Source organism: Lethenteron reissneri, chromosome 55 (assembly GCF_015708825.2).
Source record: "Lethenteron reissneri isolate LAM-NWPU_2019-01 chromosome 55, ASM1570882v1, whole genome shotgun sequence".
NCBI lineage: Eukaryota > Metazoa > Chordata > Hyperoartia > Petromyzontiformes > Petromyzontidae > Lethenteron > Lethenteron reissneri.
Window position 1 is genome coordinate 11974076 of NC_083833.1, and position 26177 is coordinate 12000252.

Below are 26177 nucleotides of genomic sequence, written 5' to 3' on the forward strand. Positions count from 1 at the left end.
GAGACCCACCACATATAGAGACGACTAAAACTAAGCTATGTTGTACTTTACTAGGTGTAAGGCCCCACTCTGAGCTACTGTGCAGCTGTTTTGTCGGAAGCTCCCTGGCCATCACAAACGATAGCTCAACGACGTGGGCTGATATCATCATCATCACGTGGAAAGGTTACAGCAGCGGTCAAATACTCTAAACGCGTGGTCATGTTGATTCTGAACGTAGAGGGAAAAACCGGAGGACCTGGAGGAAAATCCACGTGACCACCACGGGGAGCGAGAGAGACGCAGACTCCAAATATACAGCAGGCGTCAGGGTCGGGATCGAACCCACGACCCCCTGTATACCAGGCGAGGTAGTTAACATCTCCTAGCCACAGCTGCCTACCGTCAACCTGCTACCTCCATCTGGAAGGAGGAGGTGGCAGAGTCACAGTAGATGGACGGAGCCAGCGCATCGACCCCGCGATCAACAGTGGCCGGCCTGCCTCTGCGGTACGAGTGTTCACCTCGTACCGGATCATCTTCGCCGGAGGTACCGTGACCCCACCACCACTACCACCACCTCCCTTTCGATGGACGGAGCCAGCGCATCAACCCCGCGATCAACGGTGGCCGGCCTGCCTCCGTGCCAGCTAACCGAGCGCCCCGATGAGAGGGCGTGACCACCGCGCCCGCTCCGCTCACCGGCTTGATGTCCGCGTGGACGATGCCCCGCCCCTTGGCGTACAACAGGAAGTCGAGGACGGTCCTGGTGTGCTCCCTCAACCGCCTCACGGAGATTCGCCCGATGCTCCCTTTGCTCATGACGTCGTAGAGGCTCTTCCTGGCACGACAACGACGACGTTAAAACCCCTTTCCCGTTCCAATGACGTCCGCTCAGTGACCCACGACCCGGACCCCAAACCGACTTGTGCCACTTGGTAAGTTTTTTTTGGGGGGGGGGGGGTCATGAAACGCCTCGTCGCTCCGCGGTATTAATCTGCGGCCTCGCCGCGCCGCACTAGCGCCAAGGGAACTAAATATTTTGTGATAATAACTTCATTATGATTTTATTATAATTTCACCATGATTATGTTATTCCATTTTATTATTTCATTACTATAATTTTATTACTATAATATCACAATTTAATAATAAATGTATTCTATTTATTATTCTTTTATTATCAATATTTCTTAATAAAAAATTATATTATAATTTTAATTAGCAATATATTCGTATTATTCCGTCATTTGATTGACATATTATTGTTAATTCTAATTTCTTCATTATTATTCACCTATTAACATCGTTTTTTTTTTTATAAAATAGCTTATTAATATAGATTTTACTAGCAGGTGTACCCGTTCTTTGCACGGAAATTAAAATTTAAGTTTAGTCCATCACAGATGTGATGTCACCTGCTCACTGCCGTGCAATAGATTATATCCATTATTCCCCCCCCCCAAAAATACACAAGTCTATTTTTATACGTTTTACATTGTGTACAGTACGGAAGCTACCAACATGCCAAATTTAAAGTTTGTAGCATGTTGGGAAGTATGCTAAACATTTCGAACAGACACACATATCCACACATTTTCCTTTTTTATATAAAGATTTCACTGGAAAACCCGAAAAAAAATTGATGCTTGCAAGAAAGAAAAAATCTGAAACAAATCAATTTCACTAAATCGGATGTTTTTCACTGAAGGAAATTCAACCTTGATCCACTTCTACGGAAGGTCGATTTAGACAACTCGGGAAGGGAATGACGTGGCGAGCTGAAAATCGTCGCTTTGACTTCGAAATCCCAGGCAGCGTCAGCCGTGCAAATTTCATGACGTCAGAGCTCAGCGTTCGAGAGTTTTTGCTGCTTCACAAAAACAGATGTATCTTCTGCTTTGTATTGAAGAGCGAGCTGATATTAAAATATCGAGACAGCCGTGCCGCGCATTTGTGCGGTATACACGGCCGAGGCGGTGGGTTGGGGATGCGTTACGTCAGCAGGCACACTGCGTGACGCTGCCGCATGCGGGTGACATCACAGATGTGACGTCACCACTCACTTGCCGTACAATATATTACATGCATTCTTGAGCCCCCCCAAAACACAAAAGTAAATGTTTAGACGTTTTCCATTGTGTACAGTCTGGAAGCTACCCACGTGCCAAATTTCAAGTTTGTTGCATGTTGGGAAGTATGCTAAACATTTCAAACAGACACACATATCCACAACATTTCCAATTTATTTCTATGTAGATTCTCATGAAAAAAGATTAATGTGTGATTTATGGGGAGCATTTCCGTGAGTCGCGTCTTCCGCAACCCGGGGGACTTCCTGCGTCTGATTTGTCGCCACGGTGTTCTGCGATTGTCGATAACGCAGCGGTTCGCCGTGCTGAGCTGCTTGACCCACGGGGGCCACGTGGGCGCGTGCTGCTCGACTTCCCAGAGCTTTGGAGACTCGGTTGCCAAACAAATTGTGATTGTAAAATTGTCAGATTAATTATTGCATGAATTAATGATCAAAATAGTAATTAAATAAGTTACGTATTCGATTAAATTAATTGATTTAAAGAGGCGAGACATCTTTTGATGAATTGTTAACTTTCTTTAAACTCATTAAATAAACTGCAAAAAGAAGTTAATTATGAAAGGTATTTAAAAAAAAGCTATTTGAGAACAAATTTTGAAAATTAATCCCCCCCCCCACTTTGCGCAAGAGCACAGAAGCCTGATCACCACATCTGTACCTCTATATAAGGAACGAAACAGGTGGAATTCTCCACAAAATGTGGCTGTCGCCTGATGAATCCAGTTGTAATTACTGGCGAAACATCATACTCAGAGATTGTAAATGTTGTGGCTTGGCTCTCCAACACACCGTTGTGCTGTACCATTATACTACACTATACACTACTATACACTACACTATACACTACTATACACTACACTTTCTACTACACTATACACTAAACTATACACTACTATACACTACTATACACTACACTTTCTACTACACTATACACTACTATACTCTACACTTTCTGCTACACTATACACTACTATACACTACACTACTACACTTTACACGACACTACACAATAGTGCTGTACTAGTAACGAATTGTCAAGTTCTGTTTGCATGACAACCCTTACTAGTTGGCTATGTTGGGTGGTGGCGGGTTTAACGACACAACATTTATATATTTACTTGATCTAACCCAAAAATACCTTTATTATAGATGATATTGGTCACGAAAGCCTTGCATGTGAAACTCAATAAATAAATGTGATAAATCTAGTTGCTTGATAAAATATTAAATACATATTTATTCCGAAATAAATCAACTATCGAGCGGAGCAATGGACACGCACACGCACGTAGGTGGGTGGGTGGGGGGTGGGAGGTTCGCGTACTTCAAGAGCTCGACGACGAGGCAATTGTGTCCGCGGAATTGGAACGTGTCCAGGACCCGGATGACTCCGTAGCGCTCATCGCTGGCCTTGCCCTGCAGCTCCTTGGCCACCTCCAGCTCCGTCCTCTGGCGGGCCGCTGTCGAGGAGCTGCGCAGCGGGAGGGGGAAGGCCACGAAATCAACGGTGACACCGTGGGTGACTCTATGGGTGTCTCTGTGGGTGTCTCTGTGGGGGTCTCTATGGGTGTCTCTGTGGGTGTCTCTGTGGGTGACTCTGTGGGGGTCTCTGTGGGTGTCTCTGTGGGGGTCTTTGTGGGTGACTCTGTAGATATCTGTGGGTCGGGGTGTTTCTGTGGGCCTCTGTGGGTCCCTAAGGGTATGGGTGTCTCTGTGGGTCTCTCAGGGTCTCTAAGGATCTGGGTGTCTCTGTGGGTGTCTCTGTGGGTCTCTAAGTGTCTGGGTGTCTCTGTGGGTGTCTCTGTGGGTCTCTAAGGGTCTGGGTGTCTCTGTGGGTGACTCTGTGGGTTACTCTGCGGGTCTCTGTGGGTCTCTATGGGTCTGGGTGTTTCTGTGGGCATCTGTGGGTCTCTAAGGGTCTGGGTGTCTCTGTGGGTCTCTAAGGGTCTCTATTAGTCTGGGTGTCTCTTGGATCTCTAAGGGTCTGGGTGTCTCTGTGGGTCTCTAAGGGTCTGGGTGTCTCTGTGGGTGTCTCTGTGGGTATCTAAGGGTCTGAGTGTCTCTGTGGGTTACTCTGCGGGTCTCTGTGGGTCTATATGGGTATTTTAGTTCATAGTTAGCAATAGTTGTACAGCAGTTATTATTTTGTTAGTTAACTTTAGTTCATAGCAGTAGTCTTACAGCGCATTATTATTTCGTGAGTTCATAGTTAGCAGCAGTTTTACGGCAGTTAGTGCTTCTTTTTAGTTAGTTCATAGTTAGCAGTAAGTTTTATGGCAGTTAGTATTCTGTTACTTTATAGTTAGCAGCAGTTTTATGGCAGTAAGATATTGTTAGTTTATAGTTAGCAGCAGTTTTACGGCAGTTAGTATTTTGTCAGCGAGTCCATAGTTAGTGGCAGTTTCACGGCGGTGCCTCGAATCATTTGATGATTATTTTTCTAGAGCGCGAGCCACCGCGGAAGGCCCTCCGACTCACCACAAGGGCAGTGACAGCATCTTGACGGCCACGAGCATTTTGGTTTTGTGGTCGAGGCACTGCAGCACCAGGCCCTGGCCTCCCTCGCCGATCATCTTCTGCACCTCATAGCGGTAGTGGAGCTGTTCCTTGCGGACCTAGGAGGCGGAGGAGGAGGCGGAGGCCGGTAGTCAGAGTCGTCGCAATCAGAGCGTCGAACGTTCGGTGGTTGCAGCAGTAGTCGGGGCTTCCACGACCGCCATTATCAGCTACGGAGGTTACTTTTTGCTTGGGTGTTAGATCGCGGAAATGTATAAATGTTTCGTTAAACTGCCGAATGCTTGACTTAAAGCTTTCGTGACTGCAGGGATTCGTATTCTTGGATCTTTCGGTAAAGTCCCGTATGATAGGTTCAAAGAAAAATAAAAAAAACAGACAACTACGACGTTTCGATCGCAACGCAAGCGGTCAACTTCCTGTTATTTGTATTATTTTATTTGAACCTATCTACGTGACTTTACCGAAAGACCCAAGAATACCGAATGCCGTTAAAACTTGGAGGGGTTGTTCGCCTTTTTGCGTTTATCCATCTAACACTTTGTAGTGAGACACTGGTGGCGACAAACTGGTGGCGAGACACAGGTTGTGAGACACTGGTAGTGAGACACTGGTGGTGAGACACTGGTGGTGAGACTCTGGGTAGTGAGATACTGGTAATGAGACACTGGTAGTGAGACACTGGGTAGTGAGACACAGGTTGTGAGACACTGGGTAGTGAGACACTGGTAGTGAGACACTGGGTAGTGAGACACTGGTGGTGAGACACTGGGTAGTGAGACACAGGTTGTGAGACACAGGTTGTGAGACACTGGTAGTGAGACACTGGGTGGTGACACACTGGGTAGTGAGACACTGGGTAGTGAGACGCTGGTAGTAAGACTAGGCCCTAAAGAAGGATGCTCTCTCCGGTGTAGACCAATCAGTTTCAAAGGCAATGCCATACATTATCAGAGCATGTTTTTGTCTGCATGTGCACCACAAGTATGTGTTTTATGTCCAGAAAGGCTACAGGCTATTGCTACGCTGTTAAAGGCCTCACCACTGAGCTGCACTTGTTTCTCAAGAGCGACCTAGCCATCACAAATCATTGCTCAACGAAGTGGGGCCTCATCATTATCACCGTGTGGAAATGTACAGCAGAAGCAGCCAATTGCTCTTAATGTGTGTTGACGCTGTTTCTAAATGTGGAAGGAGAAAAAACGGAGGACCCGGAGAAAAATCCACGCAACCACGGGGAGAGAGATAGAGACGCAAACTCCAAATATACAGCAGGCGTCAGGGTCGGTATCGAACCCACGACCTCCTGTATACCAGGTGAAGGAGTTAACATCTCCTGGCCACCACGGCCGACGTCGTGAGTGGATTAGCCAAAGTTTACTACATACGGTGCGAAATAACTTGAACACTTTCACAGAGACCCAGAGACACCCAGACCAATAAAGACCCAACAGATCCTTAGACACCCACAGAGACCCCCAGAAACCCGTAACACAAAACCCTAACTGACTGTCTGTGTCTGATGGTGGTGGCAGGTTTAACGATTACACATTTATACTCATGCCTTCTAACCCAGAAAAAACCTCTGTGGGTGTTTAATGGTGTCTCTTTGGGTGCCTCTGTTGGTCTCAATGGGAGTGGGTCTCTATGGGTATCTCTGTGGGTCTCTGTGGGTGTCTCTTTGGGTCTCCATGGGTGTCTCTGTGAGCCTCACAGGGATGTAGTTGTTGTTATCGTCGTCGTAGCTGTCGTTGTTGTTGCCGCCCCGGGGTTTGCCGACCTTGTCCACAGTGAAGAACCATACTTGTTTCATGGCCTCCAGCTCCAGCTTTTGGCGATGACTTAGCTGAGGCCCAAAGAGATCCAGGATCGCTGCACACGTGACAACAACAACGACATCTTAGACTTTTGACTATTTCTGTTTTGTTTACATGCCAAGTAAGGCCCCCGCTAGAGCTACATCGTCATCGACGTAATCATCATCACATGGAGACTCATCACTCCACTCAGACCCACAGAAACCCATACTGGTATCGAACCATAGAGACCCACAGAGATCCATAGACCCACAGAGATCCATGCTCATATCGAACCATAACGACCCATAGAGACCCATACTAAATCTAAACTATATATTTTTATTTTGGCAGGTATGGCCCCACCAAAGTGGCTGTGATCTTCATCACGTGGAAATATATAGCGGCAGCCAAATACTTTATACCCATGTAACATGGCTTCCATAGCATCCCCCATGCAACATGGCCATCAGGACATCCCTCATTCAACATGGCCGTAATAAAGTCCCCCATGTAACATGGCTGCAGTGACATCCCCCATGCAACATGGCCACATTCAAGTCCCCCTTGCAACATGGCCACAGTGACATCCCTCATGCAATATGGGTGCCGTGACATCCCCCATGCAACATGGTCACCATGACAACCCCCATGCAACATGGCCACCATTACAACCTCCATGCAACATGGCCGCTGTGATATCCCCAATGCAGCATGACCATCATGACATCCCTCATTAAACATGGCCGCCCTAAAGACCCCCATGCATCATGGCCGCCGTGAAATCCCGCATGTAACATGGCCATAGTGACGTCTCCCATGCAGCATGGCCGTAGTGATGTACCCCATGCAACATAGCTGCCGTGACATCCCCCATGCAAAATGGCCACAATGAAGTCTCCCATGGAACAGGACTGCCATAAAGTCTCCTAACCAACATGGCCACCGTGAAGTCCCCCATGAAAAATGGTGGTAGTGACTTCCCCCCATTCACCGTGGCCATTTTTGCTCACTGCTGTTCCTCACCTCGAGGCGATTTACTGCGGATAGGGCCGGTGCCGGCTGCGGACAACGCGCTCCACGTGTTGCCAGAGACTGCCTCCCTCCTTCTTGCTCCAGCTTGGCTCGTCTACATGCACATACACACATAAAAACAATATTGGAGTAGGCTCCTCTACACGCAAACTTCAAATAAACAGTAGACATCACGGTCGGGGTCGAACCCACGACCTCCTGGAAACCAAGTGAGGTTAATATCTTGCCATTGTGGTGCCACAGAGTAGTGTACCGGCATCACAAACACTCACTACATCTCGCGGAGGATCGTTCCGCGGTTTGCAAGTGCGAGTTGTAAGTCGATGTTAAACAAATATATATTTCATGGAAGCTCGTTCGTAGTGTGGGTAGTGTTTGTAAGTGTGGATGGTGTTCGTAAGTGAGGGTGTTGTTCGTAAGTGAAGGTGTTGTTCGAAAGTATGGGTGGTGTTCATAAGTGCTATTGGTGTTCGTAAGTGCTGGTAGTGTTAGTAAGTGCTGGTGGTGTTCGTAAGTGAGGATGGTGTTCGTAAGTGTGGGTGGTGTTCGTAAGTGTGGGTGGTGTTGATGAGTGCTGGTGGTGTTCGTAAGTCGAGCGTAGGGGCCCATGCGTACCTCCATGGTGTTGATACTCAGAGTGGCTTCTCTCACGCAGCAGTCCCCAAGGTCTCTGTGTGGAAAGCTGTGGGTGGGTGGGGGGTGTAGATGGTGTAGAGAGTCACAACACGGACTCACACTCACCACTTTCCCACATCCCCCAACCAGGAACTCACCATTCAAACCACGAACCCCCATCCTCACCACAAACTCACAACACGACACACATCCTCACCACGAACTCACAACACGGACTCACATCCTCACCACAAACTCACATGGACTCACATCCGCACCACGGACCCAACCTCACCAATAACCCACAACACGGACCTACACACTCACCACGAACCCACACCACGGACCCACACACTCACCACGAACCCACATCACGGACCCACACACTCACCACGAACCCACAACATGGACCCACACACTCACCACGAACCCACAACACGGACCCACACACTCACCACGGACCCACACACTCACCATGAACCCCCAACATGGACCCACACACTCAACCACGGACCCACACACTCACCACGAACCCACATCACGGACCCACACACTTAACCACGGACCCACACACTCACCACGAACCAACACACTCACCATGAACCCCCAACATGGACCCACACACTCAACCACGGACCCACACACTCACCACGGACCCACACACTCACCACGAACCCACATCACGGACCCACACACTCTCCACGAACCCCCAACATGGACCCACACACTCACCACGGACCCACACACTCACCACGAACCCACAACACGGACCCACACACTCACCACGAACCCATAACATGGACCCACACAATCACCAGGCACCCACATCCTCACCACGGACCAATACACTCATCACGAACCCACAACATAGACCCACACACCACGAACCCACAACACGGACCCACACACTCACCATGAACCCACAAAACTCACCTCGTCAAAAGTTTCGCTCGGATGGCTTCAGCAGAAGTTGTTCGAAAGGCGACGATGATGAAGCTGAAGCAGCTGAAGTTTAAGAAGCTGCCGTCTCCTTCACGCCCGTCTAGAACACTGAGGAAGCACGTGGTGATTGCGACGTCACCGGTGATGTCACAGCGCGAGGGACGTGACCACGCCCCCTTTAGCCACGCCTTCCGAGTGACGTGCCAGTGCGCGACCACGCCCCCGGAAGCCGCCCCCCGCCCCTCCTCTTGGGGCGACCTCCACCCCCAGCTTCTACTTCCGCTTCCGGTCGGGGCGAATGGCGGCGATGGCGGGAAAAATCTGAACCCTGTCTGGGCCTCCTCGTGGTCGACTCAGCCTGAAGATGCCGACACGGGGCTCTGTGTGAGGTGGGTCTGTGTGTCTCTGTGTGTGTCTGTGTGAGGTGAGTCTGTGGGTCTCTGTGTGTGTCTGTGTGAGGTGAGTCTGTGGGTCTCTGTGTGTGTCTGTGTGAGGTGAGTCTGTGTGTCTCTGTGTGGTGAGTCTGTGGGTCTCTGTGTGGTGAGTCTGTGGGTCTCTGTGTGATGAGTCTGTGGGTCTCTGTGTGATGAGTCTGTGGGTCTCTGTGTGTGTCTGTGTGAGGTGAGTCTGTGTGTCTCTGTGTGGTGAGTTTGTGGGTCTCTGTGTGATGAGTCTGTGGGTCTCTGTGTGATGAGTCTGTGGGTCTCTGTGTGATGAGTCTGTGGGTCTCTGTGTGGTGAGTCTGTGTGTCTCTGTGTGATGAGTCTGTGGGTCTCTGTGTGGTGAGTCTGTGGGTCTCTGTGTGGTGAGTCTGTGGGTCTCTGTGTGGTGAGTCTGTGGGTCTCTGTGTGGTGAGTCTGTGGGTCTCTGTGTGGTGAGTCTGTGGGTCTCTGTGTGGTGAGTCTGTGGGTCTCTGTGTGATGAGTCTGTGGGTCTCTGTGTGGTGAGTCTGTGGGTCTCTCTGTGTGGTGAGTCTGTGGGTCTCTGTGTGATGAGTCTGTGGGTCTCTGTGTGGTGAGTGTGGGTCTCTGTGTGATGAGTCTGTGGGTCTCTGTGTGATGAGTCTGTGGGTCTCTGTGTGATGAGTCTGTGGGTCTCTGTGTGGTGAGTCTGTGGGTCTCTGTGTGGTGAATCTGAGTCTCTGTGGGTGTCTTTACATTTCCACACGATGATAATGTTATCAGCCACTTGGTTGAGCTATCATTTGTAATAGCCAGCGCTACATAGCTCCTTACCTGGTAACATTTGAAATCTTTAGTATTTGGGTCTCAATGTATCTCTGCGGGTCTCTGTGTGTGTCTCTCTGCTTGTCTGTGGATCTCTATGTATATCTATGGATCTGTGTGTCTCTATGGGTCTTTGTGTATTTCTATGGGTCTTTGTCTTTACGATTCTCTGTGTATTTATATGGGTTTCTATGTATCTCTATGAGTCTGTATGTATTATATATGGGTCTCTGTCTCTATGGGTCCTTATGTATCTCTGGGTCTCTCCGTATCTGTATGGGTCTCTATGTATCACTATTGGTCTCTGTGTGTCTCTATGGGTCACTTTGTATTTCTATGTATCTCTATGGGTTTCTATATATCTCTATGGGTCTCTGTGTGTCTCTGGATCTTTGTGTGTCTTTATGGGTCTCTATGTATCTTTATGGGTCTCTGTGTGTCTCTATGGGTTTCTGGGTGTCTCTGTGTTATCCTTGATCTGTGTGTCTCTATCGGTCTCTATGTATATCTATGGGTCTCTATGTATCACTATGTATCTATATGTATCTCTATGGATTTCTATATATCTCTATCGGTCTCTATGTATATCTATGGGTCTCTACGTATCACTTTGGGTCTCTGTGTGTCCCTATGGGTCTCTATGTATCACTATGGGTCTCTGTTTATCTCTATGGGTCTCTGTGTATCTCTGGATCTCTGTGTGTTTCTATCGGTCTCTATGTATCTCTTTCGGTTTCTATGTGTGACTATTGGTTTTTATGTGTCTCTATGGGTCTCTGTGTGTCTTTATGGGTCTCTATGTATCACAATGGGTCTCTGTGTGTCTCTATGGATTAGCGTGGTTTCTTAAGCGAACTGGGGAATGTGGTGGGCGCGTAAAATGGGAGATGGTGGGAGTTCTATGGGATTGTCCGGCGAGTGCGATTGTAATGCGTAGTGCGGATCGGTAGGGAGGCTTATGTCATGTAGGGAATGTGGAAGGTGGGTAAAGTGGGAGCCTATGGGAGTGGCCGGCAAGTGCGATTGTAATGCGTAGTGCGGATAAGCGTTGTTTCTTAAGCGACCTGGGGAATGTGGGGACGGGTAACGTCGGAGAATATGGGAGTAGCCGGTGAAGGTGATTGCAATTTGTAGTGCGGATAGGTTAGGTAAGCTCTGTCCATGACGGCCCGTGCAGAACTCATTAATTGTAACTCAGACACGTGCCCCACCCCACTTGTGACGTCACCACGGCACTTATGCCAGGCTAGGTGCATGCACTCTGAGGCCACGTGAAGTGTCGAAGGGTCGCTGCTGGCAGGAGGTCACGGGACAGACCCAGCAGGTGCCATGGGTTAACTGCTGTGCCAGGCTAGGTGCAGGGGGAGGCCACGGGACAGACCCAGCAGGTGCCATGGGTTGACTGCTGTGCCAGGCTAGGTGCATCTGACGACAAACATCTGGGCAGTTCACCATCATTGGTTCAAGCAGAGCTTGTCTCTTGCTTCTGCTGATGAGACACGGAGTTGGGCAGACTCCAAATACACAGCAGCAGCAGGCATCGTTAGGGTCGGGATTGAACCCACGATCTCCTGTATACCAGGAGAGGTAACCAACATCTCCTAGCTATCGTGATGATGATGAGAGAGAGATGCAGACTCCAAATATACAGCAGCAGCAGGCATCGACAGGGTTGGGATCGAACCCACGACCTCCTATGTACCAGGCGAGGTAGTTAATATCTCATCAGGGTCAGGATCGAATCCACAACCTCTTGTGTACCAGGCGAGGTAGTCAACATTTGGACCAAAGTCACCTGAGACCCAGGCAGCAGCAACTCGCCACAACAAACACAATTGCAAAGTTCTGTTGAGTCAGCTTATTTATTAACAACAACAATCGATAAACAAACAATGGTCTAGATATATATGTACACATTATTACATTATAATATTTTTTTTTATCTCTATCCTAACTCTTCACACATGCACGTGGCTAAGCAGGCTCTAGTCCATTGGGTGGTGAGTGTGGGTGGTGTGGTGATTGTGGGTCGTGAGTGTGGGTGGTGAGTGTGGTGTGGTGTGTGTGGGTGGTGAGTGAGTGGTGTATGTGGGTGGTGAGTGTGGGTGGTGTGGTGAGTGTGGGTGGTATGGGTGGTGTCGGTTGTGTAGGTGGGGAGTGTAGGTGAGCGACGATGACGACGATGGTGATGGGAGCTTCCCCTCCGGCTCCGCTCTGTGGAGAGAGAGGCAGCAGCACCACAGCAGCGCATCGTCATCATCATCATCATCGTCATCATCATCGCCATTGTCATCACCATCATCATCGTCGTCATCATCATCATCATCGTCATCATCAGACCCACAGAGACCCATAGATCCACAGAGACCCATAGACCCATGTAGACCAGAAGCCACTTGGCCATCTCAGCTGATAGCTGAATAAAGTGGGCTGATAACATCATCTTCATCACGTGGACATTCATAGCGGCAGTCAATTGCTCGAAGTGCGTGACGCCGATTCTCAACATGTAGGGGAAAATATGGAGGACCCTAAAAAGAATCTACGCGGTGACCACCACGGGGACAGAAACGCAGACTGCAAATATACAGCAGAAGGCATCGTCAGGGTCAGGATCGAGCCCACGACCTGCGTAACAGGCGAGGTAGTTAACACTCACTACATCTCGCGTTGTTCGTAAGTGCTGGTGGTGTTCGTAAGTGAGGGTGGTGTTCGTAAGTGTGGGTGGTGTTCGTAAGTGTGGGTGGTGTTCGTAAGTGTGGGTGGTGTTGGTGAGTGCTGGTGGTGTTCATAAGTCGAGCGTAGGGGCCCATGCGTACCTCCATGGTGTTGATACTCAGAGTGGCTTCTCTCACGCAGCAGTCCCCAAGGTCTCTGTGTGGAAAGCTGTGGGTAGGTGGGGGGGTGGAGATGGTGTAGAGAGTCACAACACTAACTCACATCCTCACCACTTTCCCACATCCCCCAACCAGGAACCCACCATTCTAACCACGAACCCCCATCCTCACCACAAACTCACAACACGGACTCACATCCTCACCACGAACTCACAACACGGACTCACATCCTCACCACAAACTCACATGGACTCAACATCCGCACCACGGACCCAACCTCACCAATAACCCACAACACGGACCTACACACTCACCACGAACCCACAACACGGACCCACACACTCACCACGAACCCACAACACGGACCCATACACTCACCACACACCCACATCCTCACCACGAACCCACAACACGGACCCACACACTCACCACGAACCCACAACACGGACCCATACACTCACTACACACCCACATCCTCACCACAAACTCACATGGCCTCACATCCTCACCACGGACCCAATCTCACCAATAACCCACAACACAGACCCACACATTCATCACAAACCGACAACATGAACACACACACTCACCACGAACCCACAACATGGACCCACACACTCACCATGGACCCACACACTGACCACGAACTCACAACAGGTACCCACACACTGACCACGAACTCACAACATGGACCCACACACCACGAACCCACAACACGGACCCACACACTCACCACGGACCCACATCACAGACCCACACACTCACCACGAACCCACAACACGGACCCACACACTCACCACGAACCCACAACATGGACCCACACACTCACCACGAACCCACATCCTCACCACGGACCCACACACTGACCACGAACTCACAACATGGACCCACACACCACAAACCCACAACACGGTCCCACACACTCACCAGGAACCCACAACACGGATCCACACACTCACCACGCAGCCACAACATGGACTCACATCCTACACACTCACCACGAACCCACAAAACTCACCTCATCAAAAGTTTCGCTCGGATGGCTTCAGCAGAAGTTGTTCGAAAGGCGACGATGATGAAGCTGAAGCAGCTGAAGTTTAAGAAGCTGCCGTCTCCTTCACGCCCGCCTTGAACTCTGAGGAAGCACGTGGTGATTGCGACGTCACCGGTGATGTCACAGCACGAGGGACTTGACCACGCCCCCTTCAGCCACGCCCTCCGAGTGACGTGACAGTGCGCGACCACGCCCCCGGAAGCCGCCCCCCGCCCCTCCTCTTTGGGCGACCTCCACCCCCAGCTTCTACTTCCGGTCGGGGCGAATGGCGGCGATGGCAGGAAAAATTGAACCCTGTCTGGGCCTCCTCGTGGTCGACTCAACCTGAAGATGCCGACACAGGGCTCTGTGTGAGGTGAGTCTGTGTGTCTCTCTGTGGTGAGTCTGTGGGTCTCTCTGTGGTGAGTCTGTGGGTCTCTGCGTGGTGAGTCTGTGGGTCTCTGTGTGGTGAGTCTGGGTCTCCGTGTAGTGAGTCTGTGGGTCTCTGTGTGGCGAGTCTGTGGGTTTCTGTGTGGTGTGTGGGTCTCTGTGTGGTGAGTTTGTGGGTCTCTGTGTGGTGAGTCTGTGGGTCTCTGTGTGGCGAGTCTGTGGGTTTCTGTGTGGTGTGTGGGTCTCTGTGTGGTGAGTTTGTGGGTCTCTGTGTGGTGAGTCTGTGGGTCTGTGTGGTGAGTCTGGGTCTCTGTGTGGTGAGTCTGTGGGTCTCTGTGTGGTCATCGTGTGGACATTCTGATTCCCACCATAGGAATGTGGAATTTCCACCATCGGCTAGGGACCACTAACGGAGATGAGCAGAGTTCAGTGAGCCTTTGAAAGTGGAGAAACGGTGACTTTGAAGTCTAAGTTTGGCATAGCTGCTGTCTTTACTGTCGCCTGCTTAACTCTTTTTTCTGAGATGAAGAGTGGGGAAATCAGCTCGTGGTTTTTAAAACAATTGTGCCTGTACAATTATTCCATTCATATCATACGTGCCTTTCTCTACTCGTGCATATGGGTCATTAGAATAACACCATGGGTGAATACTTTTGACACGAATGCTGTTGCATGAATTTACTACGAAACATAAATGAGGAATGATATTAAGCAGAGCGAATTCATCATCATTCTTACAGTTTCTATTATTTACTCAAGTGAAAACAATTCAACTTACAAAATGGTAAGCATAAACAACTATAGTAATAGGTTTTTACCCTTTCAACTGGTACAATAACTGACACCTTTATACAAGGCATCATGTTTGCAATAACCACAACACAAGTAGCCAAAATGCAAACAAAAATAAACAACTCTGATGATGATAATGATATGCACTGTCCTTGAAGTTGATTGGTCCACACCCGAGACAGCTTTTCTTAGAGCCAAGTCTCCATTGGTGTTGGACCAGATGACGCCAAAAGGCGTACAACTCAAAGACAGCGCACTATCAGAGTATTGAGAGCTCGGGGTAAGCATTTACACTATGAGACCTCCTTTACCAGTGGCAAAATATAGTAATAGGTTTTTACCCTTTCAACTGGTACAATAACTGACACCTTTATACAAGGCATCATGTTTGCAATAACCACAACACAAGTAGCCAAAATGCAAACAAAAATAAACAACTCTGATGATGATAATGATATGCACTGTCCTTGAAGTTGATTGGTCCACACCCGAGACAGCTTTTCTTAGAGCCTAGTCTCCATTGGTCTTGGACCAGATGACGCCAAAAGGCGTACAACTCAAAGACAGCGCACTATCAGAGTATTTTGCCACTGGTAAAGGAGGTCTCATAGTGTAAATGCTTACCCCGAGCTCTCAATACTCTGATAGTGCGCTGTCTTTGAGTTGTACGCCTTTTGGCGTCATCTGGTCCAACACCAATGGAGACTAGGCTCTAAGAAAAGCTGTCTCGGGTGTGGACCAATCAACTTCAAGGACAGTGCATATCATTATCATCATCAGAGTTGTTTATTTTTGTTTGCATTTTGGCTACTTGTGTTGTGGTTATTGCAAACATGATGCCTTGTATAAAGGTGTCAGTTATTGTACCAGTTGAAAGGGTAAAAACCTATTACTATATTTTGCCACTGGTAAAGGAGGTCTCATAGTGTAAATGCTTACCCCGAGCTCTCAATACTCTGATAGTGCGCTGTCTTTGAGTTGTACGCCTTTTGGCGTCATCTGGTCCAACACCAATGGAGACTAGGCTCTAAGAAAAGCTGTCTCGGGTGTGGACCAATCAACTTCAAGGACAGTGCATATCATTATCATCATCAGAGTTGTTTATTTTTGTTTGCATTTTGGCTACTTGTGTTGTGGTTATTGCAAACATGATGCCTTGTATAAAGGTGTCAGTTATTGTACCAGTTGAAAGGGTAAAAACCTATTACTATATTTGGCCACTGGTAAAGGAGGTCTCATAGCATAAACAACTATCAAAGCAATGCATCTATCTCATATACAGTATGTGCGTCAATAGATGTGAGCTTATTGAAATGCCATGTATTTTTTCTGGAAGAATTTGGAAAAATTTAATCTATCACTGACTTTACCGAAAGAACCAAATAATAATTCCTGCAGTCACGAAAGCTCCAAATTAAGACTGATATAACAAGTCACGCAAAACATAAAATAGATATACTGTTGATATCCATCACACACTGTTGCTGTAACAACAGTCATAGTTTCATTGCAACTCACGGCCACTGGAAAATTAACCAATCTGAATTGCCATGCATGCACTTTTTTTAACCACAATTCGTAGACAATCGTTCCTTCCTTTGTCTCTACAACAAACATCTCTTTAGTACGCTCATAGTGGCAAGTCGTATACAAATTCATACATTTGTTAACATTATTCACCCTTGGAGTGTGCACGACCATCATGCACAGTTTTAACAACACGGTTGCCAAAGACCGGCGACACGCATTGTTGTTATCAGAGATCTAGGAGCCAGCTGCTTTGATGTTTATGAGTTTAACATTTTACGTTGTGGCAATGAGAACCACTGTCACATCTGATGGCCCTTCCAACGTAGTTCCCGTACAAAACGTGTGCTCGGCGTTTACATCATTCTACACACAGCAGTGTGCATGACGAGAAACTTAATCCTGTCAATCACAGCAGTATTTTGTCGTACATAGGGCTCGTCCTAAACAGGAGGGACATGTGAACGATGGTATCGATAATCGAATATGTATAAACTTTGACTTAGGTAACAAAAGGCGACTGAAAATGTTCATGGACAATCAGTATGTTCTAAACTGTCTTCTCATTCCGATATTTTTTGTTCAGTTGCAAGTTTGGAAGAAAAAAAAAAGATTTAACGTGAAGAAAAATTTGATTGCCATGTTGGGTAGTTTTTGCGAAGTCTTGAGGTTTGGTTGGGGGGGGGGGGCATACCAAAATAATTGTCCAATTCACTGCTGATTGAAGGCTTCCCCACTACATGTTTGTTATGGTTGTTGTTTGACTAGGCCCTCACTACACTGGTCATTGCAGGTTGATGAAGGGGAGCCGAGGCTGGCTCAGGTGTCGCCGCATCGCGAATGTTAAACCTCGGGCTGGGTATCAAATGGAGATGGGTGACGCCCCAGTGCTCGCATGAACATGGGGACATTGTCTTAGCTTGATTGTCGTATAATAGCCGTGAAATAATGACTAAACTTTTTTGTTATTTACCAAGGAAGGCCCACTGAGCTATATAGCTCTCTTTTAGAAGTGATCTGGCCACGAATGATAGCAAAAACGAAGTGACTTATCGCTTGGAAATTTTTCGCAGACAAATACTCCGAAAGCATGGTTATATTCTAAATGTGGAGGGAAAAACCGGGGGATCCCGAGAAAAATCCACGCGACCACGGGAAGAACATGCAAACTCCAAATATGCTGATGTCAGGGTCGAGATCGAATCCACGACTTCGTGTATACCAGTCGAGGTAGTTAACATTTCGCTACCGTGGTAACTGTAATACAAGGTAATGGTACAGCCCCTGCAATTATTTGTGCCACTGCTGGTGAAAGGGCCTCTGCTAGAAATAGCTCTAGAGTGCTGTTCTAGAGGGTATTTTTTGGTGAGCTCTTCCAAGCTTGCAAGACGCCTTGGAATAGGTTGGAGTAACCCACACTTTATCCTGCCGCTCGTAGAAAACAACCCCCACAAAACATTCTTTACATCATTCTGAAATTTAGTAGAGCACAATTATTACCGCACGGTATTATTATTACGTAATTAGTGCTCGTGAAGCCTTCTTCGCCGACTGCCACGCTGCTCTGTTGTACAAGCGGCACTTAGTCTCGCGTGGCTGGGCCATGCTCTTGGCAAAGTGTTCGGTTTTTGGGTACCGCGTGTGTGGCTCAAGAGTTCGCCGGGCGATGACAACCCCTGCCCCCCACACTCAACACTTAGGGCGATCTCGTGCACAGACATGGGTAAACAGACAACGAAAACCATGGGGCACATTTGGAAAATCATTTGTTTATTGCTCCTGTAGGTCACCATTGAAAAATACATGCTTAGCTAAATGGCCGTTACCCAAAATAACTGCCTGACTGACTATATAGTTGGTGCACATTTGCATCTGGATTAAGGTCAGACTAAACCTAACCCAAGAGCATGATCTGGAATTCTAAAGGGAATAATTGCACCACTCTTTGACCAAGCAGAAACAGTTGGCACTGGCAGTTTGATGATCATACCTTGTCAGACTGCTTTCATAGAGGTTGTTTACTGCTCCTGACATCTTTATGGCAATCAATGTTGATGGGGTGCTATTATAGGCCCTCCTGAAAATCCACAATTATGCCACAGTCTGTCTACCTGTTGTAGGGGGGGGGGGCGGGAGTGCGTATCAGACTCGCTGTGGTACCAAGGTATATGCGGATACACTCGATATGTGAACGTCTGTTGAACACGACGTTTACCAGCACCGTACGCACGGATTGGTTACAAGACACAAGATTAAAGCGCAGACTCCTTTAAACGTTGCAAGCGTGCTTTACGTACCTTTAACTTCTTTCCCACCATACGTAGCCAACCGTGTTAATCGGAGGAGGTGCGGGGGCAGGACAACAAACTAAACGCAGAAGGCAGTTCTGAAAGAATGAGTCGTTCTAAAGAAATGTGCCTGGGAAGTGAGCGAATGTACACGAGATGAAGAAACACCGCTTGAAAAGGTCGGATTTTGAACATCGATAGAAATAAGTAATATTTAAAAATACTTTTTTTTAAACACGCTTTAATGAAATGTACCGTACTAGTAAGGGCAGAACACTACGATCTTGAGTTTTGATTAGAGTGTGCTGATTTTTAAAGGTGCATTGAAAAATTTATATTCTGCTACTGATACTCCTGCTGTTGTGGAGTGGCTCATGCAACCAACTACAGCTGCAAAGTTTGGTCGTACATGTTACGTGTATCGTTTATTGTTAAATTTGAATCACAGTTCCTATGATCACTGTTACATTGTTTTTATAGCCTTATTTTGGTGATTTTGAAAACGTTTCGTTTAGCCATGTTTGTTTGTTGTAGTACAGAGTTAGCCTGATAACTTTAATCTACATTGTCTTATGGTTGTTATTGTTTGACTTGCATCCCACTTGGATTTTTGCACATGGCGTTGGAATCTGGTGTTTATTCTGGAAGACTTTGCTGTTTTATCCAGGATTTTTCTGTTGCGATGTTTCTTGCTTTTTTTGCGGTTGCACCCGAGTCAAGATCCGCATGGCTCACAGGGTTATAAAACAACACATTCCTGCGGAGGGAGTTGGTAGGAACGTTGGGTTGCTCGGTCAATGGCCAGGGTCAACGGCGGTGTGGTGTATTCTGCAAATATGGCCGACTGTGAGGGCGGCCACAAGCTGGCATGAGTAGGTTAAACGTTGAGTTTTATCAGGGCACCAGCCCCTCCCCACCCAGTAGACATGGCTTGGTGGTGATGGGAAGACGTAATGAGCGAGTGTGGCTGAGAGGATGGGTTCAGATCTGAGTTTCAGCCATTTTTGTTTAAACTGGGGTCTCAAGCTAAACATGACTTGTAAAGTTTTACTGCCATGTGATGAATATTTATCAATAGCAGGTCCTATTGTGTGGTAAGAGGCAATTACAGCGATCTTAAAATTATTTCTGTGAAACTCCACGTCCTTCGTTCTCTAATTCATTACTCGTCATTTGAATTAATTTTGTTCTTTGTAGGCCAGGAGTCGTCGTGCCAGTCGACCACGTGCAGGGACATGGATAAGGTGGACCCTTTCCCAGGCCAAAGTTGCTACAAGCATCACTCCCCAAAGGTGTGGGGTCTGTGGGGGCCAAACACACAACATTCTCTCCAAAACTAGCACACCATCACACCAAAATATCACTACACCATCTCTCCACATTACCTTTCTCATGACACCACACCACCACGGCCAATTAAATGCACCATCATAGAGCCTCATCGTGTCTCTACAATGAGGGAAAAAAGTATTTGATCCCCTGCTGATTTTGTGCGTTTGCCCACTGACAAATAAATGATCAGTCTATAATTTTAATGGTAGGTTTATTTGAAGAGTGAGACAGAATAACAACAAAAATCCAGAAAAACGCATGTCAAAAATGTTATAAATTGATTTGCATTTTAATGAGGGAAATAAGTATTTGACCCCCAGCGGTTAGCGCCCTACGAACTCAGAACTACACGGGAGGATCTTGTCAATGATCTCAAGGCAGCTGGGACCATAGTCACCAAGAAAACAGTTGGTAACACACTACGCCATGAAGGACTGAAATCCTGCAGCGCCCGCAAGGTCCCCCTGCTCAAGAAAGCACATATACATGCCCGTCTGAAGTTTGCCAATGAACATCTGAATGATTCAGAGGACAACTGGGTGAAAGTATTGTGGTCAGATGAGACCAAAATGGAGCTGTTTGGCATCAACTCAACTCGCCGTGTGTGGATGAGGAATGCTGCCTATGACCGCAAGAACACCATCCCCACTGTCAAACATGGAGGTGGAAACATTATGCTTTGGGGGTGTTTTTCTGCTAAGGGGACAGGACAACTTCACTGCATCAAAGTGACGATGTAAGGGATCATCTACCGTCAAATCTTGGGTGAGAACCTCCTTCCCTCAGCCAGGGCATTGAAAATGGGTTGTGGATGGGTATTCCAGCATGACAATGACCAAAAACACACGGCCAAGGCAACAAAGGAGTGGCTCAAGAAGAAGCACATTAAGGTCCTGGAGTGGCCTAGCCAGTCTCCAGACCTTAATCCCATAGAAAATCTGTGGAAGGAGCTGAAGGTTCGAGTTGCCAAACGTCAGCCTCGAAACCTTAATGACTTGGAGAAGATCTGCAAAGAGGAGTGGGACAAAATCCCTCCTGAGATGTGTGCAAACCTGGTGGCCAACTACAAGAAACGTCCGACTTCTGTGATTGCCAACAAGGGTTTTGCCACCAAGTACTAAGTCATGTTTTGCAGAGGGGTCAAATACTTATTTCCCTAATTAAAATGCAAATCAATTCATAACATTTTTGACATGCGTTTTTCTGGATTTTGTTGTTCTGTCTCTCACTGTTCAAATAAACCTACCATTAAAATTATAGACTGATCATTTCTTTGCCAGTGGGCAAACGTACAAAATCAGCAGGGGATCAAATACTTTTTTCCCTCACTATACCATCATAAGACACCATCTCTCGAGAACATTCCACTACTTGACCTCTCCAAATAACAACACCATCTCTCCACCATCCCACTCATGCAAGCACTTGAAGTGGTAATTTATTACCAATGAAGACAGAATTAAATAAATGTGATAAAAGTATTGATGGATAAGGTGTTATGTTAACATCAGGTGATAGTGTATATTCATGTGTGTGCTAAGCAAGCTTGAATGAGTGAATGTGGATGTCTGCATCTGTACATAGATGTGTGAGTATGCATTTGTGTTTATGTGCACGTCTATGTTTGCGTGCCTGTTGGTATGAATTTTTAACACGGAGGCTTTCGCGACCAGTATTATTCATAATCAACGTTTTTGGGTTTAGATCACGTTATTTATAAATGTGTCGTAACCTTCCACCACCCGACACGGCCAATCAGCAAAAAAGTGTCACGTTGACAAAAGACAAATAGTTCACTACTTTAGCCCACCGGTGTGTTGAAGCGTGAATCCACAACATTTCCAGTTTTTTTTGTAAATGTTGTGGTTTCACGCTTCAACACACCGGTGGGCTAAAGTAGTGAACTATTTGTCTTTTGTCAACGTGACACTTTTTTGATGATTGGCCGTGTCGGGTGGTGGAAGGTTACGACACATTTATAAATAACGCGATCTAACACAAAAACGTTGATTATGAGGGTATGAATGTTTTGCATGTGCATGTTTGAATATTCCTGTGGTCATCTTTGCTTGAACAGAGGATATTTGGGGAGGTGAAGGACTTCAGCGGGGTGAAGCGTCTCAAGGAGGAGAAGGACCTTGCCACGGAGAAACGCCTCGTGGTAGAGGAGCACCTCTTTGAAATGCAGCGCCTTGCCAGGGTGGAGTGCCGCACAGAGGAGAAGTGCCTCAGAGACGATCTCCACCAGCAGCGCCTCATTAAAGTGAAGTGCTTCACGGATGAGAAGCGTCTTGTTCTCCCCGTGGCCGCATGGATTTTTCTCTGGGTCCTTCGGTTTTTCCCTCCACATTCAGAAACATGTGTTTAAGAGTATTTGGCTGCTATAAATTTCTGCGTAACAAGCCAATTCATGGGTATTTCATTTGTGGCCAGGTCGCGTCTGGAAAAGAGCTGCATAGCAGTGGGCCTTACCTGCTAAAATACAAATAGATTCGTTTTGTTAGTTTATTTTGTGCCACAGAGGGGGGGGGGGATGTCCATTCAAATGGTCGAGATGTGACGCAAGGTGCTTGACTTCCCAAAAATATTATTTACTTATGGCAGTTTTTCATATCTACACATGCACAACGACACGCCACTTTCTCCACCTGCCTGACTTGGTATTTTCTTTTTTATTTATTTAAATAAATGTTAATTTTTCGTTTTGTGTACGCGTGTATGTTTGTGTACACCGTTTGGGGAGCGGTGGTGCAGCGGTTAGCGCCCTACGAACTCAGCCATCCGAGTACGTGGTGTGGTGTGTATAACATCGCAAACCTGGGGAGGCAAAGGCAGCCAGACGTGGGGCTGGCCACCCACCCACTTCTGTGCCATGCCGGCCATCATAGGTGCTACCCGCTAACAGCACTTGCCCCAGAAATCTGTTAAAGGCGATACGGGGTACTTTTGTCTTTTTGTGCAATTGTGTGCGTCTGTGTGCGACGCATGCGAAGATGTGCATGTTTGTGTTTGATAAATGTACATCCGCAATGTGTGTGTGACGCGTATGATGGGCGTGTGTGACGTGGGTTGGAACAGCAATTCACGCACTGCCCTATCCACACGGCGACCTCTCCTCAACGCCTCGAGCCTCGGCGGAGAGCGCCGCGAGTTGACTCCAACTCCGTTTTTTCAGGGACAAACACCCCCCCCCCCCATGCCCACGGTGTTGGGAGGAGGGGGGAATCGCCCCCCCCCCCTCAATCCACGCTCGGGAACTTACACTTCTTCGCCGTGTTCATGTACGGTTTCCAGGGCCACTCCACCTCGGCGGTGGCCACGTTGTCCAGCGTGCCCAGTTTAATCTCGTAGACTGCGCGACACACGAAAGCAAAGATCCCCCCCCATGTAGCCTTTAACAGACCGTGTGGGAAAAGCGCTGTTCGCTTATTAGCACGTAGGAAAGCCAGCACGGCACACGAAGGGGTGGGTGTGGGTGGCCAGCATTACGCCCGGTCATCTTTAAATTTACACATCGCATCGGGGGTGGGGGAATGCGGGTCAGGTCACGGCACAGCGAATGCGACCAGAGCAGCGACCCCACCGACTCAAGTTCCGACCCGCTCTGCAAGTCACCTGCGGGCCGCGCGGCCCAACGCTAGACTCTTACATTCAGTCCATCATCCTCCCTGGACTCTCATTATGCGTCCTAGCAGACGTTTGCCAGTTAGAGGCCAGCGGCCGCCCTGTTAAAAACTGCGGATGCATAAACAAATGAACATTACGCGCCGTCAGCTTCAGAGATGGCATTAAATGAAAACTCTGTGCCCATGCTCGAAAACTCAAGTAAAACGAAACTTTTTATTTTACCACTGAGCTATGTATCTCTTTTCACATAATAATGTATAGCAGCCAAATACTCTAAATTCAAGTTTTTAAATGTGGAGAGAAAAACCCGGAGGACCCGGAGAAAAATCCATGCGACCAGGAGGAGAACATGCAAACTCCGAATATACAGGCGTCGGGGTCGGGATCGAACCTATGATCTCCTGTATACCTGGCGAAGTCGTCATCTCACCACCGTGGCATGCCGGCATTACGGTGAAATTTACAGTGTTTGTAAAACAACCCGCAAATTACCTAGTTGGGTCAAATCACATCGCAACATCAAAATAGTTTAGTTTCACATATGTGCATTGTCGGGGCCGCACGTCGGGGTCTGCACTCAAGGCCACCAGGGCCCCCAAGTGGCTCGTGGTGGGCCTTGCAATGAAGAACGCTGCGGGAGACCCATCGGCGATGGACAGCGGACGACGACGACCGAGACGTGCGCGGCGGCAGCGCACCTGAACGAGATGTAGTTGTCGTCTTTGGCGAGCGTGATGATGCGCCGGCTGTCCTTGGGCACAGGGAACAGGTACCGGAGGTTATTCGACACCTGCTCTCGCCACGAGAGAGATGAGTTAAAACACGCCGAGGGTAACTATCGTGCGCGCGCGTGCGGAGATTCCTCGTCCTTCCCCCCCACCGGCACCTCCGATTAGCACGGTCTGTCTACGTACGGTGCCAAAGAAGTCCAACATACATACATGAGTATGGGTCTCTGTGGTTCTATATGAGTCTCTGGGTCTCTGTGGGTCTCTTCCATCCGATATTAGGAACACACTGGGAGCTATGCGCTTTTAAATCTAGATTGGAAACTCATTTCTTTAGAAATGCTTGTTGCGTTGTACATTTATCTGCACCTCCAACTAGCCAGGTTGGCTATGTACGGTGTGAAAGAAGTTCAACATAGGTCTCCCGGGCACATTAAACTCGCAATAATGGAGCGCTGCCGTGGCGAGATGTTAACTACCTCGCCTGGTATACAGGAGCCGTGGGTGCGATCCTGAACCTGATGCCTGCTGTATATTTGGAGTTTGCATGTTCTCCCCATGGTCGCGTGGATTTTTCTCCAGGTCCTCCAGTTATTCCCTCCATGTTTAGAATCAACATCAGGCGTTTGGAGTATTCGGCTGCTATAAATTTCCATTTGATGATAAGCCACTTCGTTGAGCTATCGTTTGTCATAGCCAGGTCGCTTTTGAAAAAGTGCTACGCGGCTCAGTGATGCACGTCTTGTCGGGAGACAAAGTCGTGCCTGATGACGGTGGCGGTGATTGTGGTGGCGAGCCCCTACCAGCAACGCGACTTTACACTCCGGCTTCTTTCATACAGGATCATCTCTCAATTGAGCTAATTCAAAACGCTCATCTTTGCTAAAAGACTTAACTTTGCAGTCACACCTAGACACATACCAGTCACATCGCTGCAGACGTAGCAAGATCTGAAATCTCTGCAGCCCTCAAAAACGCTAAGATGCCTGCTAGCAACATCAGCAAAGATGAGCGTTTTGAATTAGCTCAATTGAAAAAGAGGGATGACATTGTTATCCTCTCAGGCGACAAAGGCAATGCCACTGTCATCATGGACAAAATAGAATACAACAAAATTCAAGAACTACTCAACGATGGCAGCTATACAAAAATAAAAAGAGACCCCACCAACAGCCTCGTCACTAAAACCAACAACATAATTTCTGCTTCAACCGCATTAATTGATCAGACCAAACAGTTCTCATTGAAACCTTCTGCAGCCAGGCCACCAAGATTATACGGCTTACCAAAGATACATAAAGAAGATACACCTATTCGTCCCATTGTCTCGACTATCAACTCCCCCACCTACAAACTGGCTCGTTTTTTGTCTGAAATCCTACGGCCTTTCACTGGAAAAACCACCTCTGCGGTACTAAACT

General features: G+C 47.7%; 1 long non-coding RNA gene across 1 annotated transcript; it reads left to right on the forward strand.

The window, feature by feature from the left end:
* The first annotated feature begins 14353 nt into the window (after positions 1 to 14353).
* LOC133356634 (uncharacterized) lies at positions 14354 to 22927 on the forward strand. Its single transcript, XR_009756878.1, has 3 exons — positions 14354 to 14448; positions 20267 to 20361; positions 22479 to 22927. It is a non-coding gene; the product is annotated as an uncharacterized LOC133356634 (long non-coding RNA).
* Positions 22928 to 26177: the final 3250 nt, after the last annotated feature.